At 45.8% G+C, this 13503-nt stretch overlaps 1 protein-coding gene across 2 annotated transcripts in view; it reads right to left on the reverse strand.

The window, feature by feature from the left end:
* LOC116940340 (uncharacterized) overlaps nucleotides 1–3299 on the reverse strand; it is a 37524-nt gene extending 34225 nt beyond the window's left edge. The window contains exon 1 of one of the 2 annotated variants that reach the window (XM_032950066.2): nucleotides 3182–3299. The gene's annotated coding sequence lies outside the window, so the exon portion shown is untranslated. The remainder of the gene's footprint in view (nucleotides 1–3181) is intronic. The other variant, XM_032950077.2, reaches the window with a different exon arrangement.
* Nucleotides 3300–13503: the final 10204 nt, after the last annotated feature.

The raw sequence follows: 13503 nt of genomic DNA on the forward strand, positions 1-13503 counted from the left end.
GGAGGATCCAACATGGACCAAACTGCGCTTTAGGGTTGTGTCGCTGCTAGGTAAACTGGCTAAATTGATCAAAGGGTTGCCCAGAGGAAAGAAAGTCTACTTGTATTTGGAAATATGCAAACGTGTTTTTTTCTTGTCCCTGAAAGCTACCCACCGACTTCTGCAGAAAAACACAGTTATGTAACCCATACAAGCTCATGCAATGATTACTTCTTGTTAAGTTGTTTTTCCTGTAATTTATTCACCCTCAAACTAAAGCCCTACTACGCAGAATCAATAATTTCAAGAAAAAAAAACCTCATTACATTACAGTATTTGACTTAAAACACCTTAATAAGTTGGTGATAAAAACCCAGGTCAAAGCCAGTCCAGAGGTTTTTTTTTTCCTTTTAAAAACAATTGTTTGCATGGACAGATTGGTCCCAGAAAGGCCATTGGGGTTATGGATAAAATAAAATAAATTTGATTTGTTTTTGTCATGCATACTAAATGTTGCCCAATTAATTAAGAGCATGCAGTTAACAAGTCGTATACGATATACCATTCAATACTATTCAACCGCCGGCCTGTGTCCTCAACAAAATATGTGAGGCTCAGTCATGTGTAAACAATGCCTTTATTAGTGAACACACACAGAAGAAACATTTACAAAGCTGTTTTTTCTGCACCTGGTCTTCTGGCAAGTGTTTCCTCTCCACGCCGCGACATTCCACACATCCCTCACATGCCAAGCATGAATCTGGACCAACCACACACATGCACACAGCCCCATCACTCAAACACAACCCTAGTGCCATCCAACCACTCACCAGCTCTCCGTGTCTCTACCACCACTCAAATATGAACTAACCACATCCTATAAGAACCAATATCAACCTCCCACACACCCAGAATTTCAAGCACAACTCTAATCCACGCAAACGACTAAACCACCATAAATAACAATGTTCTTCATTGAACTTAAAACGTGGGGTTATCGATGAGTCTCGTGCTTTTTTTTGAAGACCGTCCAGCATTTCGATTCTTGGCTAATTCTATAAATGTTTGGCTTCGTGGGTTTGGAGGAAATGGAAGTACCCGAAGAAAGCCCTCACAACGAGGGGGTAATACTCAAAGCTTCACTTCAAGAAACCATCGCTGTACTGCAACCTCTAGGCCACCTCACGGCCCCCAAGCCTGTAACACCTTGTAATGCTAGGCAGTCATACATCCAAGCACGAAGCAAGTTCAGCTCTGCTTAGCTTCCCAGATACAGTGCGATGGTATCGGTCACATTCAGGGTTATTTTATTGCAGCCATCTCTCCCAACCACCTCTTAAATTATCAGCGACTTACTGCCACTCATCACCACAAGCGAAGCCGGCACCAAACCACGACTGTCTGTCAACCGCAAGCAGTGATGGTAACGGACGGGCTCCACGTGCCATCCTTAAAATCTCGCTCTCGCCAACCACCCATAACCCCACCCCCCCTTCTTGATCACCCAATCACAGCCCAGGCCATCACACTCCCCCCTGTATAATTAATTAATTAATAGGCAGTGGGACGTAGTATCGAGTGTGTAGGTGATGCAACTGCACTGGGGAAAAAGAGACGGGGGTGGCCCGTTTAAATTATTTTCACCAGAGTCCACGCCAACCACTTCATTGTCACTGATCAGAGCACTACATTCTGCAAACACTGATGAAATTCATTTTAAAAACGCAGTGTTCGAACCCACCGATCGATCGATCTACTTCGCGTTCCACCAGCGACATCGATTATACAATCCGGGGTTAATTTCTGCCGGAGTCGTCCGAGGCTGAGCTCTGGAAAATAGGGTTCCATCGATTTCCCGGGAAAATATTCCATGAGAAATTCGGCCTAGATTTTATGGGCCTTAATTATACACACTACTACTACTACACCGTACAGTACTGTGTATTGCAGAAATACGATTACCAATGAAACGAGCAAACCAAAACATCAGCAACAATAACAAAAACACGTTACAAAGGGAATCACGGAATATTCCACCCAATTATGCAGTGGATAATACACGAAAACATCACTCGTAAGGCATTCATTCCAGTCAGCACTTGTCCCTAAGTCACAACAATAACCACACACAAGAGAATGCCAAGCACAAGCAAAAAAAACCCCAACGTTCTACGTGAATAATGGCCTCTATCCATAAAGATGGCCCTGTGCTGCAACCCCAGCCAACTGAGTTTTATTCCTGGCCATGGCTCAGCATCAGTGGCCAGTGATATCTGAACCCCTTGCTGGGCCCCCACATCTTTACAAACCCACAGCGATCAGCGTGGTGAAGAATGGGGAAACGACCCCGACGTGGATTAAGGGCTGACGTCACAGTATTTATTATGCTGTATGTCATTAAAAACCTCCGATGCTCAAGACCCCTTTAAGGATGCTCTTGCATGGCGTATGTTTGGCCAATTCCGTTCAATAATCTTTGGTATGTGGAAGGAAACCGTGGGACCCAGAGGAAACGAAACGGGAAAAACAAATATCTCACGCCACATTGCGAGGGATAACAGAAGCACTCAAAGGCCCGCCACAGAGAGATTTAACAATCCACATGGTGTATCTCCCGCATCCACGCTTGCGCTCAGAGACGCCATCAATTCCATGACGCCACCCACACGCAGCACTGCGCTGACATTCCACACACAGCGGATCGCATACGACGCCACACGCCCACCGGCAACACCAAAAACAAATATCCCCGTGTAGCCTTAACAGACTGGAGGAGCAAGTGCTGTTAGCGAGCACCTATCAAGGTGGGCACTGTGGCACACGATGGGGTGGGTGGCCAGCACCACGGCCGGCCGCCTTTGTCTCCCCCCAGGGGCGATGTTTACACACCGCACCAGGTACTCATTTGAGGCCGAGTCGACCTAGGGGAGGCCCAGGACCGGTTCAGATAATCGTCACCGGTGTTGGCCGTGAGCGGGGAATCGAACTCGGGTAGTCGGGTTAGCAGCGTTGCGCGCTCACCGCTCCGCTCACCGTTACACCACGACCGCAGCTCTGACGCACCCAACACAGAGGGTATTGATTTTTGTTTTGTTCATCCGTTCCACAAGCGATGGATATAGCGAGCCACAGCATCTCCTGTAAACTGGACATTTAGATTGAGATGTGCATGGGGGGGTGGGGGAGAGAATCGCAGCCTTACCCGGGGGTCCAAGCTATCTCCTTCGGCCTCTGGTTGCTCATCAGAGCGCACGAACACGGAGCATCACCGCAGCCTCTAAGCCCACCACGGACCTCCCACCCTCCCTCCCACCGCACCACCCCTGCACGGAGCAGTCTGTATCACCAACACATCCTTCTCTATCCCAGTGGCGGCGCTAGCCACAGGCGAAAGCTCAAATTCAAATCCTAATAAACGCAACGAGCAATTAAAGCGAGCACAAAATAATGAAATATTTCAGATCGCAGCTCTCATCTCTGTCGCAACTTACATCGCTCTCATTCCAGTGCATCGCTGCTGGCTTACGTCCACATTCTAGCTCTCATCTCCAGTGCCGGATTAAGCTAGTGCGGGGCCTGTAGCATATGTTATAAAGAGGTCATAAATATGAAAAAAAACATTATTATTAAAACACATATTTTTAACTTGCATAGTAAAGTAATTGTATTTGGTCATTTGCTATACAACCAGATAATACGACAAATCGCTAACCTTTAAACACCCAGTAGTTCATATTCTTAGTTATTTCGGTAAAGTCACGTTGAAGGGAAACAACAAAATAATAAAATATATATAAAACAATAAAAATTCTCACGAGGTTTCGACCATAACACAAACGGTCGTCTTCAGGTGTGTCGGTTTGCATAAATTTATTTATTTTTAAAGGTGTATTTATTTATTTTAAAAAACGTTAGCGCCACGCGCAGCGATTTGGCAGTTTATTTAGACGGACTAGTCCATCTATGTTCTGAAAAGAGGAGGGGGGAGACGAATTTTTTTATAAATAAATAAATACACCGTTTAAAAATAAATAAATTTATGCAAACCGACACACCTGAAGACGACCGTTTGTGTTATGGTCGAAACGTCGTGAGAATTTTTATTGTTTTTTATATATATTTTATTATTTTGTTGTTTCCCTTCAACGTGACTTTACCGAAAGAACTAAGAATATGAATTACTGCAGTCACGAAAGCTTTAAATCAAAACCCAGTAGTTCGTAAAAGTTGAAGGCAGTATAGTGCTATAGTAATAGAGCAAGTGCAGAATCACTGAACCGGAATTGATAGTTGGATAGCATTTAGCGCGGGGCCCTTTAAAGTGCGGGGCCCGTAGTATATGCTACTTTTGCTCCTAGGATAATCCGGCACTGCTGCATATGCGTGGAATGGTGTCACGTGCAGAAGGGGGCTCCGTGTTACATGTGTACAGACAGTGCGTGGGTGGAGACAGTGTGGGCGCGAAGACATCCCGGGGACTAGCGGTCACGAGTGAAAATTACAGACGTTGATAAATAATAGGGGGCAAGTTGTGACAAGGGGGAATCGCCATGGAAGTTAGTAACGGGACAGAGAGTTCGAGAAAGGGGGCGTGGCCAGGGGGCAGAGTTAGGGCCACGCCGGGGATAAAATGAAGGCGAGGAGCAAGGTTCGGGGCTGCCGTGGGATCGGGGTCGTCGCTGTCTTCGCACCATCGCTGTCTTCGCGTCATCGCTACTTGCGTGTCATCCCTGGCCCAAGTTATCTGCGTGAAGCGCCCTCATCAAAATAAAGAAAACAATCTACAGTTCGTGTCGTCCGAGAGTCATTGCACATGTGTAGTGTAGCACAAGTTGGAGACGTGGTAGTTGCAGGAAGCACCTTCTTTATTAACACTCTTTAGGTTCAACAGGTTCACAGGCTCGTTCCTTCTCGATGTCGCACAGCCCAGCGTAGACACAACCCTAACCGCGTTGCACCGACGGCGTCGACCGAGACAGCGTGAAGGCGGCAGTGACGAAGGCGGCGAAGGCGACGGCGACGACGAGACGAGTCCACTCCCAGAACCGGCAGCCCGGAGCTCTCGCTCTCCGCTGCTTTTATTCTACTCGGCGCGGCCTGGCCGTGGCTCCCTTCTCGAACCCACTAGCGGGTTCCAGGGGCTTCACGATTAGGTCTTCCGTGACCCTTGCCCTAGTTCCTCCGCCGTTCGACGGCGTGTGCGCTAACTGTCCACCGCAGTTGCCGCTGCTGGACAGCAGCCGGCGCTATTACTCTACACTTGTTTTCGGGGACGAACCAGCCACGCAGTGGACATTCGTGAAGCTGCGACAAGAATAGCCTCGGTCCGGCGTGGTGAGGTCTGGTCAAACCCAAACACCGTGAAGCGACAAACCCGTGGTTAGGAGGAGAAAGAGGTCTCCAAGCAGTAGTGCGCATTAACAAATGACTGTGCGCTCTTACATCATAATTATTGATGAATAATCCGCAGCCGGACAGTGGGTTTGTTGTACTTCCCATAAAATGCAGTGTGGGCTTCTCAGGCCGCTGAAGTTTCCTTCCGTTTAAAAAAAACATTTTCAGTTGTCTGCGGGGGTTTCTCGAGGTCAGATACGAGTGGGGGAAATGCAAAAAAAGAATCTCGTGGGCAGCCTGTCATATGGACGGGGTGACCACACCGGACACCGCCCCATTACAACCCTCGTCAGGCGTGCTAGGCAGATCTTGGCAGTGCAGAAGAATCTATTGATCCGTACCTTTAAATCGATAGTTCAATGTGCCATTTTATTTAGGGGCTGTGTTCTCTTGGTGTAGTTGTTTTTTTGCTGTCTTGCCCGAGCTTGATAAATCGGACTTATAAAAACATTTATTAATTATAATTAGTGACTTGCTTACACTCCTTTAGTTTTTTATATTATTTGCCGTTGTAGTTTGTTGACCCCACCCATACCGGACATCTGTGAGAAACAGCTTCAGAGCTCATTGGATTCCTCCAGTCTAAAAACAAATATTCGATTTCTCACATTGCTAGACTGTACAGCTATGCTACCACGCCTATGCTCCCCACCTTCACAAAACACACGCTGACCAGCGTGATGAAGTATGGACCAATAACCCGGGCGACCCATACGGACCTGGAAAGGCCCTCTTGCAGTAGTGGATTGACAAAAAAAAGGGCTGTGCATGGGAATTCCATGTGTCCTGGCTTTCCCAGCAGCAGCGTCATCTCTCTTTGAGGAAGCTGTCCCGGGAAAAATGTAATCCATCCCGGGCAATACAAGTCCTGGTTACTGTCAACTGCGTAATAATGCATAACCCAAGTCAACGCCCTTTTCACTTAGCTCACACTCCACACTCTTCCTCTATTGCGAGAAATTGCTCTTCCCGCGATACGTCCCGTGGTTTTGTACTTGAACGATGGAAACCCTATAGCAAGCGCATGTACGCTTGTGTATTTGGTGCACGAGGAGGTGAAATAACTGTTGTGCAACCGGCACTTCCGAAACTTTTTAACATCGAGATATCATCTGATCTTAAGACACCCTCGTTTTTGGGCACATTTGAGATTGTGGCTTTCTGCACCTGGTCCCCTAATCGCGCACCCGTCAGGTGTTTCACTTGAGATTGTGCACTAAAATACTGTCACATTTTTATTTTACACACGCCAATGACGTCGCATTTATCAGAATTACAGCGTCACCCCGCTTCGTAGAGGTGTAAAAGTCGAAGTGGGGTAATTCCCCCTTTAGAAACTGAAAGTCCCAAGACCTATTTAAAGAGAAAATGTAAAAAAAAAGCTAGTCGCTTCAAATCGCAGAGCAAGCTCGCTCGTGCACCTGTGAAGAAAAAACCGCGTGCGTGTAGTTGACAGTTCGCCGCCTTGTTGGGATATTATAACTTGTCAACAAGTTGGAAAGACGAAACAGGCCAGCGTTCCAAACAAAGACAGAGAGTGTGGCTTTGAAGATGAATATTCAGCGAGGATTGTTTTTGGTAAAAATCATCATCATCACCGCCGGCTCCGTCTGCGTTGAGTGCGGTGAGTGAATTGCACGGCCCTTTTACCGATCCACTGCTGGATGAAGGACTCATTCTCAGACTACCGTGTCGGTTTGTTTTGACCATACATCACTACGCCGGTCAGTGCGGGATGGTGAAATGGGTGAGAACATTGGTGTGTTAATACAACAACAATTTTGTTCAGGTGAACGGTAGGCCTTAGGCGGCTTTTATTACAACTTATCAGCAAACGAGTGCGTGTGAATGTGTCTAGAGTACTGTAACGTTTATGCCCGCCGACTAATAATTACTTTGAAGCCAGTTATTAGCGTGTCTGTGTTAAGTTCTTCACCGTGTATATTTCGTTACAATTATCTCAGAGATTCGCCCCTTTGGGTCAAGGTCATTCATTGCCAGTGATATTTTGCGTCCTCTAATTTAATGCACTTTCTTAATATTCGTTAGTGGCCAAGTGATGCGAGTTCTATTGATGGTCTGTAAGGGCTGGGGAGCTGAAACTTGATACAAGTATATACGTCGGCTCTATAATGTGTGTAACTGGGACATTCAGAAAATGTAATATCTCACATCTGAGCCTGGCTTCATTGACAGATCAGGGTTTTTGGCCAAACTTCTACATCACTTTAAGAATCGCGTTAAGTAGTTACCTGCCAAACCCTTATCAGTGCCCCACCTTATTACAGACCAATTCAGACTTTATCGAGAACCCCGTGCCCCTTATAAATATCAAAGTTCACCCTACAAAGACTCTTGACAAGGGAGAACCACAAACAAATAGACAAAACATGTTTTTGCCCATATTGAAACTGGTGTACGCAGAACGGACCTGAGAGCTCAACTTCCCTGCACAAAACTACGGGGTTAAGCCGTGTGGGCAGACAGGTCTGTAAGTACCTGCATATATACAGAACAATTGTCCCTATAATTGTTGAACCAAGTAATTCGCCTCGCGCTGAGTGTGTGACCGAGACGGGGAGAAGTCTTGAAGCTTGCTGGCGGAACTATGAGAATCAAAGCGCAGTCACGGGTAAACTGGAGGACTACAAACAGTACAATTAAATACTTCTTGCACTTGGAGAGCCACACAAGAGTTGTTTGACTATTTTACGCAGTAAAAACATTACGGGTGTAACAAAAAGAAGATTCTAAAGTATATTGCATTACAGTGCAGTGCGCTATTGTATACAGTACAATGACAATGACACTGCATCTCGACCAGTCACCTATAAAATAAAAAAATACATAACCGAGTCTTTCAAAATATTGGTAAGGAGGAGCCGATTGAGATGATTAGCAGATTGCCTTACGAGCGTGTGCTGTAGCCTACGTAAAGACTTTATACAAATAACTTTAAACAGGCGTCGTGGTCAAGTGGATTGACAAGCGAGCTGTACATGTACACACACCATGAAGTGGATAGTGCTCATTTGCTTGCCGTGTGTGTGTGTGTTAGTTTGTTGTCTTTCCCAAACGCCTCGCCGGTGAGCGCGGTTGGCTACGTACGGTGCGAAAGAAGTTCAACATACATCAGTACACATTTCACGTCTACCACAATTTAGACGTGCAGTGTGTAAAACACAGTCGATCAACAATAAAGGCGACAATTGTACTGACTTTTTTATATATATCATTTGTAATCGAGACTGCACGAGGAGATACAAGCTACAGTGAGGGAAAAAAAGTATTTGATCCTCTGCCGATTTTGTACGTTTGCCCACTGACAAAGAAATGATCAGTCTATAATTTTAATGGTCGGTTTATTTGAACAGTGAGCGACAGAATAACAACAACAAAAATCCAGGAAAACGCATGTAAAAATGTTTATAAATTGATTTGCATTTTAATGAGGGAAATAAGTATTTGACCCCCTCTCAATCAGAAAGATTTCTGGCTCCCAGGTGTCTTTTATACAGGTAATGAGCTGAGATTAGAAGCACACTCTTAAAGGGAGTGCTCCTAGTCTCAGCTTGTTACCTGTGTAAAAGACACCTGTCCACAGAAGCAATCAATCAGATTCCAAACTCTCCACTATGGTCAAGACCAAAGAGCTCTCCAAGGATGTCAGGGACAAGATTGTAGACCTGCACAAGGCTATAATGGGCTACAAGACCATTGCCAAGCGGCTTGGTGAGAAGGTGACAACAGTTGATGCGATTATTCGCAAAAGGAAGAAACACAAAAGAACTGTCAATCTCCCTCGGCCTGGGGCTCCATGCAAGATCTCACCTCGTGGAGTTGCAATGATCATGAGAATGGTGAGGAATCAGCCCAGAACTACACAGGAGGATATTGTCAATCATCTCAAGGCAGCTGGGACCATAGTCACCAAGAAAACAATTGGTAACACACTACGCCGTGAAGGACTGAAATCCTGCAGCGCCCGCAAGGTCCCCCTGCTCAAGAAAGCACATGTACATGCCCGTTTGAAGTTTGCCAATGAACATCTGAATTATTCAGAGGACAACTGGGTGAAAGTGTTGTGGTCAGATGAGACCAAAATGGAGCTCTTTGGCATCAACTCAACTCGTCGTGTTTGGAGGAGGAGGAATGCTGCCTATGACCCCAAGAACACCATCCCCACCGTCAAACATGGAGGTGTAAACATTTTGCTTTGGGGGTGTTTTTCTGCTAAGGGGACAGGACAACTTCCCCGCATCAAAGGGACGATGGACGGGGCCATGTACCGTCAAATCTTGGGTGAGAACCTCCTTCCCTCGGCCAGGGCATTGAAAATGGGTCGTGGATGGGTATTCCAGCATGACAATGACCCAAAACACACGGCCAAGGCAACAAAGGAGTGGCTCAAGAAGAAGCACATTAAGGTCCTGGAGTGGCCTAGCCAGTCTCCAGACCTTAATCCCATAGAAAATCTGTGGAGGGAGCTGAAGGTTCGAGTTGCCAAACGTCAGCCTCGAAATCTTAATGACTTGGAGAAGATCTGCAAAGAGGAGTGGGACAACATCCCTCCTGAGATGTGTGCAAACCTGGTGGCCAACTACAAGAAACGTCTGACCTCTGCAATTGCCAACAAGGGTTTTGCCACCAAGTTCTAAGTCATGTTTTGCAGAGGAGTCAAATACTTTTTTCCCTCATTAAAATGCAAATCAATTTATAACATTTTTTACATGCGTTTTTCTGGATTTTTGTTGTTGTTATTCTGTCTCTCACTGTTCAAATAAACCTACCATTAAAATTATAGACTGATCATTTCTTTGTCAGTGGGCAAACGTACAAAATCAGCAGGGGATCAAATACTTTTTTCCCTCACTGTAGATTGCATTCACATTCACCTGCACGGTATATTATTGATGAATCGTAAATGATAAATCGCTGAAAATGTGTGGCGTTTGCAGTGGACGAAAAAAAACCTGGCAAATCCTGTGAAGGCACGGCCCCAAATTCTGCAGAACGCATTCTGGGTACAGTATTTGCAATTATGGCAGTAAGTAAGTGTATGATTTGCAGCGGGGGAAAATCATTGAAAAATAATGTTTCTGATGAAGGGAAATCTTCAAACAACAAACATTTACAGGTTGGCCGCATTACGTGTTCGAGTGGATTTTAAGACTGCCATTAACCTATAAGGCTTTAAAACGGCTCACCCCACATTACCTGCAGGGACTTATACATTTATATATTCCATCAAGGTCCTTAAGAGCTTCTGATCTCCAACTACTCAGCACCCCCGGGTCTAGGTTGCGCTCTATTGGTGACTAGCTTTTGTTGTTAGCGTGGCACCCAAGCTGTGGAATGCCTCGCCACTTGCAATCATTTTCATTTCATTTATTAGGTATAGCCCTGTGGCTCTTAAGTCGGGTGCAACCGCAACAAACAAAATTTGAACACAGAACATCTTAAAGCGACAACGCGTAACAGAAACATCCTGGAATAAACCAGCAAATATTCCACGCAAAAAAACATGTTAAAACGCTGTGTGTTAAAATCAATGTGGTGCAAGCCAACAACAACAATCATAAGACAATTTAGATTAACCATATGTTTTCGAATCACCAAAATAAAGCTGTAAAAACAATGTAACAACAGTAATCAGGCAATCGGAATCGATATATATGTCATACATTTAAATTATTATTATTTGAGTGGTGAAAATGGTTAAATGTGGACTCGAGTTGGTAGAGAGAGAAAGAAAAGTGATGTGAAAACATGCTCTGAAATGGTTGAGTGCACGTCCCAGGGAAGTGTTTGCTTTGAGCATAAAAGAATCACAACACTAGGCAGGGAAATACCCTGAAATATGAGAAGTTATATTTACACAATTTCGAAGTTTCTAGAACAGAAAGCGCAGGTTAACCTTGCAAGCTGCCACAAATGAACCACAATACCTTGCTGGTCTCGTCAAGAAGCATCACGTGAACTCCGCTCATCCTCGCCGCGGCTTTTGGTTAACCATCGAACAGACGATCACTGCATTGCGCGCTTTCAGATATGCTTCTGCGGCCGTCTGGAACACTCTTCCTTCCGATATTAGGGAGCCACTGGAGCTATGCAGTTTTAAATCATCTAGATTGAAAACTCATTTTCTTTAGAACTGCTTTTTGTGTTTGGTTTCTTGTCCTTCTCCAGCACCTTCGATAAATAAGCACGGTTGGCTACGTACATGTGCGAAGTAAGTTCAACAAACATACAAACATATAATGAGATAATGAAACAATCTACTCGTATGGTTGCTCAATTGACTCCCAAACGAATTCCAGATCGATTTCAAATTCGCAATCACCATCTTCAATATCCTGCATAGACTCAGTCCGGCCTACCTCTCCCCTCTCATCTCACTCTACTACCCTCCATTGCCTCTCAACTCCAGCAACCAAGGCTTTTCTGTCGAAGCCTTCGCTCAGTGGGAGGTGGCTCATTCTCCTCTTCTGTCCCATAGTCTGGAACTTCCTCCCTACAGCCATCTCTGCTGTTGACCACCTGCTCATGTGCACCTGTTCAAGTGCAGACTCAAGAAATGACTATACTCCTCTGCCCTGGACTGCCTCTCTACAAAACATGTATGTTCACCGGTTCTGCATCCTGAGATGCGGTCGCGTTTAGATGCCGTGTGAATCCCAATTGCGTCGCATGTTGTGTTCCTGCTCTGTGGGTTTTCACGGCTGTGCCGTATGGCTGATTCTCCGATGGGTTTTCTGGCTGTACCGCGTTGCTGTTGGGCATGTCCGACGTTTTGTTCTTCATTGCTGGAGCAAAACGTCGGACTTTATGGCGAGCGACAGGCGCGACACAACAAAATAGTGCATGGAAGAGCAATCATCTCATGGTATGACTGTGTACTTTATTATTGTTGTAATCCCACACTCTGACAATTGCTGCTCCAGCAAACAAATATTTACTCGAACGGACGGAATTTTCCACAACTGATTGTTACTGATTGGAATTGTAGAATGTTCCAGAACGGTAGCGCTGTTAGTGTTCTCGCTATTTTTTATTTTCCAACCCGCGCTCACCAGTGCGGCAAAGTGCGGTCCCATATCTCACCCTCACGTCAGAGTGGCCTGAACCACAGCCCCCAGCCACCTGCAGCTCTGATCTCCTCAAACATTACAAACATGTACGGCGAGCTTCTTTCGTACCGTACGTAGCCAACCGTGCGAAGTTGCATCGGAGGTGCGGGGGAAGGACAACAAACGATGGGTCTCTGTGTGACCCGATGTGCGTACGTATGTTGCAATTCTTTCGCACCGTACGTAGCTAACTGTGCAAATCGGTTGGCTTCGGAAGATGCGGACGACATCAGAGGCGCGGGGGAATGACAACATATTAGTGGCGGGGTATCGGTAGGAATAGGGAAGGTTCATAATCATACTGTAACAATAACATTACATTTATATTACCATCGTGATTATATTTAAGCTACTAACGATCCCTTGCGAAAGCACTGCGGGATGAAGGCGTCTCAACGACACGCCATCACGAGGATTGTTTGACCATGCTCCACCATGCTGGTTAGCGCAGGTCAAGGTAAAAAGTTCGAGGTCAATATATATGGAGCGTTATCCTCATAACTGAGGGTTGGTGTCCGTGAGATGCTTTCCATCTTTTCGGTTCTCTTCAGCGTCTGTCATGAAGAGTCGCACCCCAACTGCTCGTGTTGCCCCAGCAATTGATCTGTTTCCTCCCCCTCTTCCCTTCCATCGCAAAATCATCGAGGCCAATGGGTCAGAGTACAACAACAACGTAACCTAGAGGTCAAGAGGGTCAGTGGCACAGACATGCCTCACCACTATTTTCTTTCTCGCCACAGGGATGAGGCATCAGTACGAAAAGCTGGGCTCAACAGTGAAGCTCACCTGTGAAATTCCTGAAGAACACGAAGAACCTTTGGTGTGGAAGCACGATGGACAGACCTGGACAACACCAGAAACACCAGCACCGTCATTGTCACCATCAGCTGCATACGACGTTGATGATGACGGTTCAAGTGGCGTATCGTCGTCCACCGATTACGATTATGACGAATACGATGAATACGATGGCGACGAGATGGAGGTTCTCACCCTGAGA

The sequence above is a fragment of the Petromyzon marinus genome, chromosome 1 (assembly GCF_048934315.1).
Source record: "Petromyzon marinus isolate PM22_M1 ecotype Great Lakes invasive population chromosome 1, UKy_Petmar_22M1.pri1.0, whole genome shotgun sequence".
Lineage (NCBI taxonomy): Eukaryota > Metazoa > Chordata > Hyperoartia > Petromyzontiformes > Petromyzontidae > Petromyzon > Petromyzon marinus.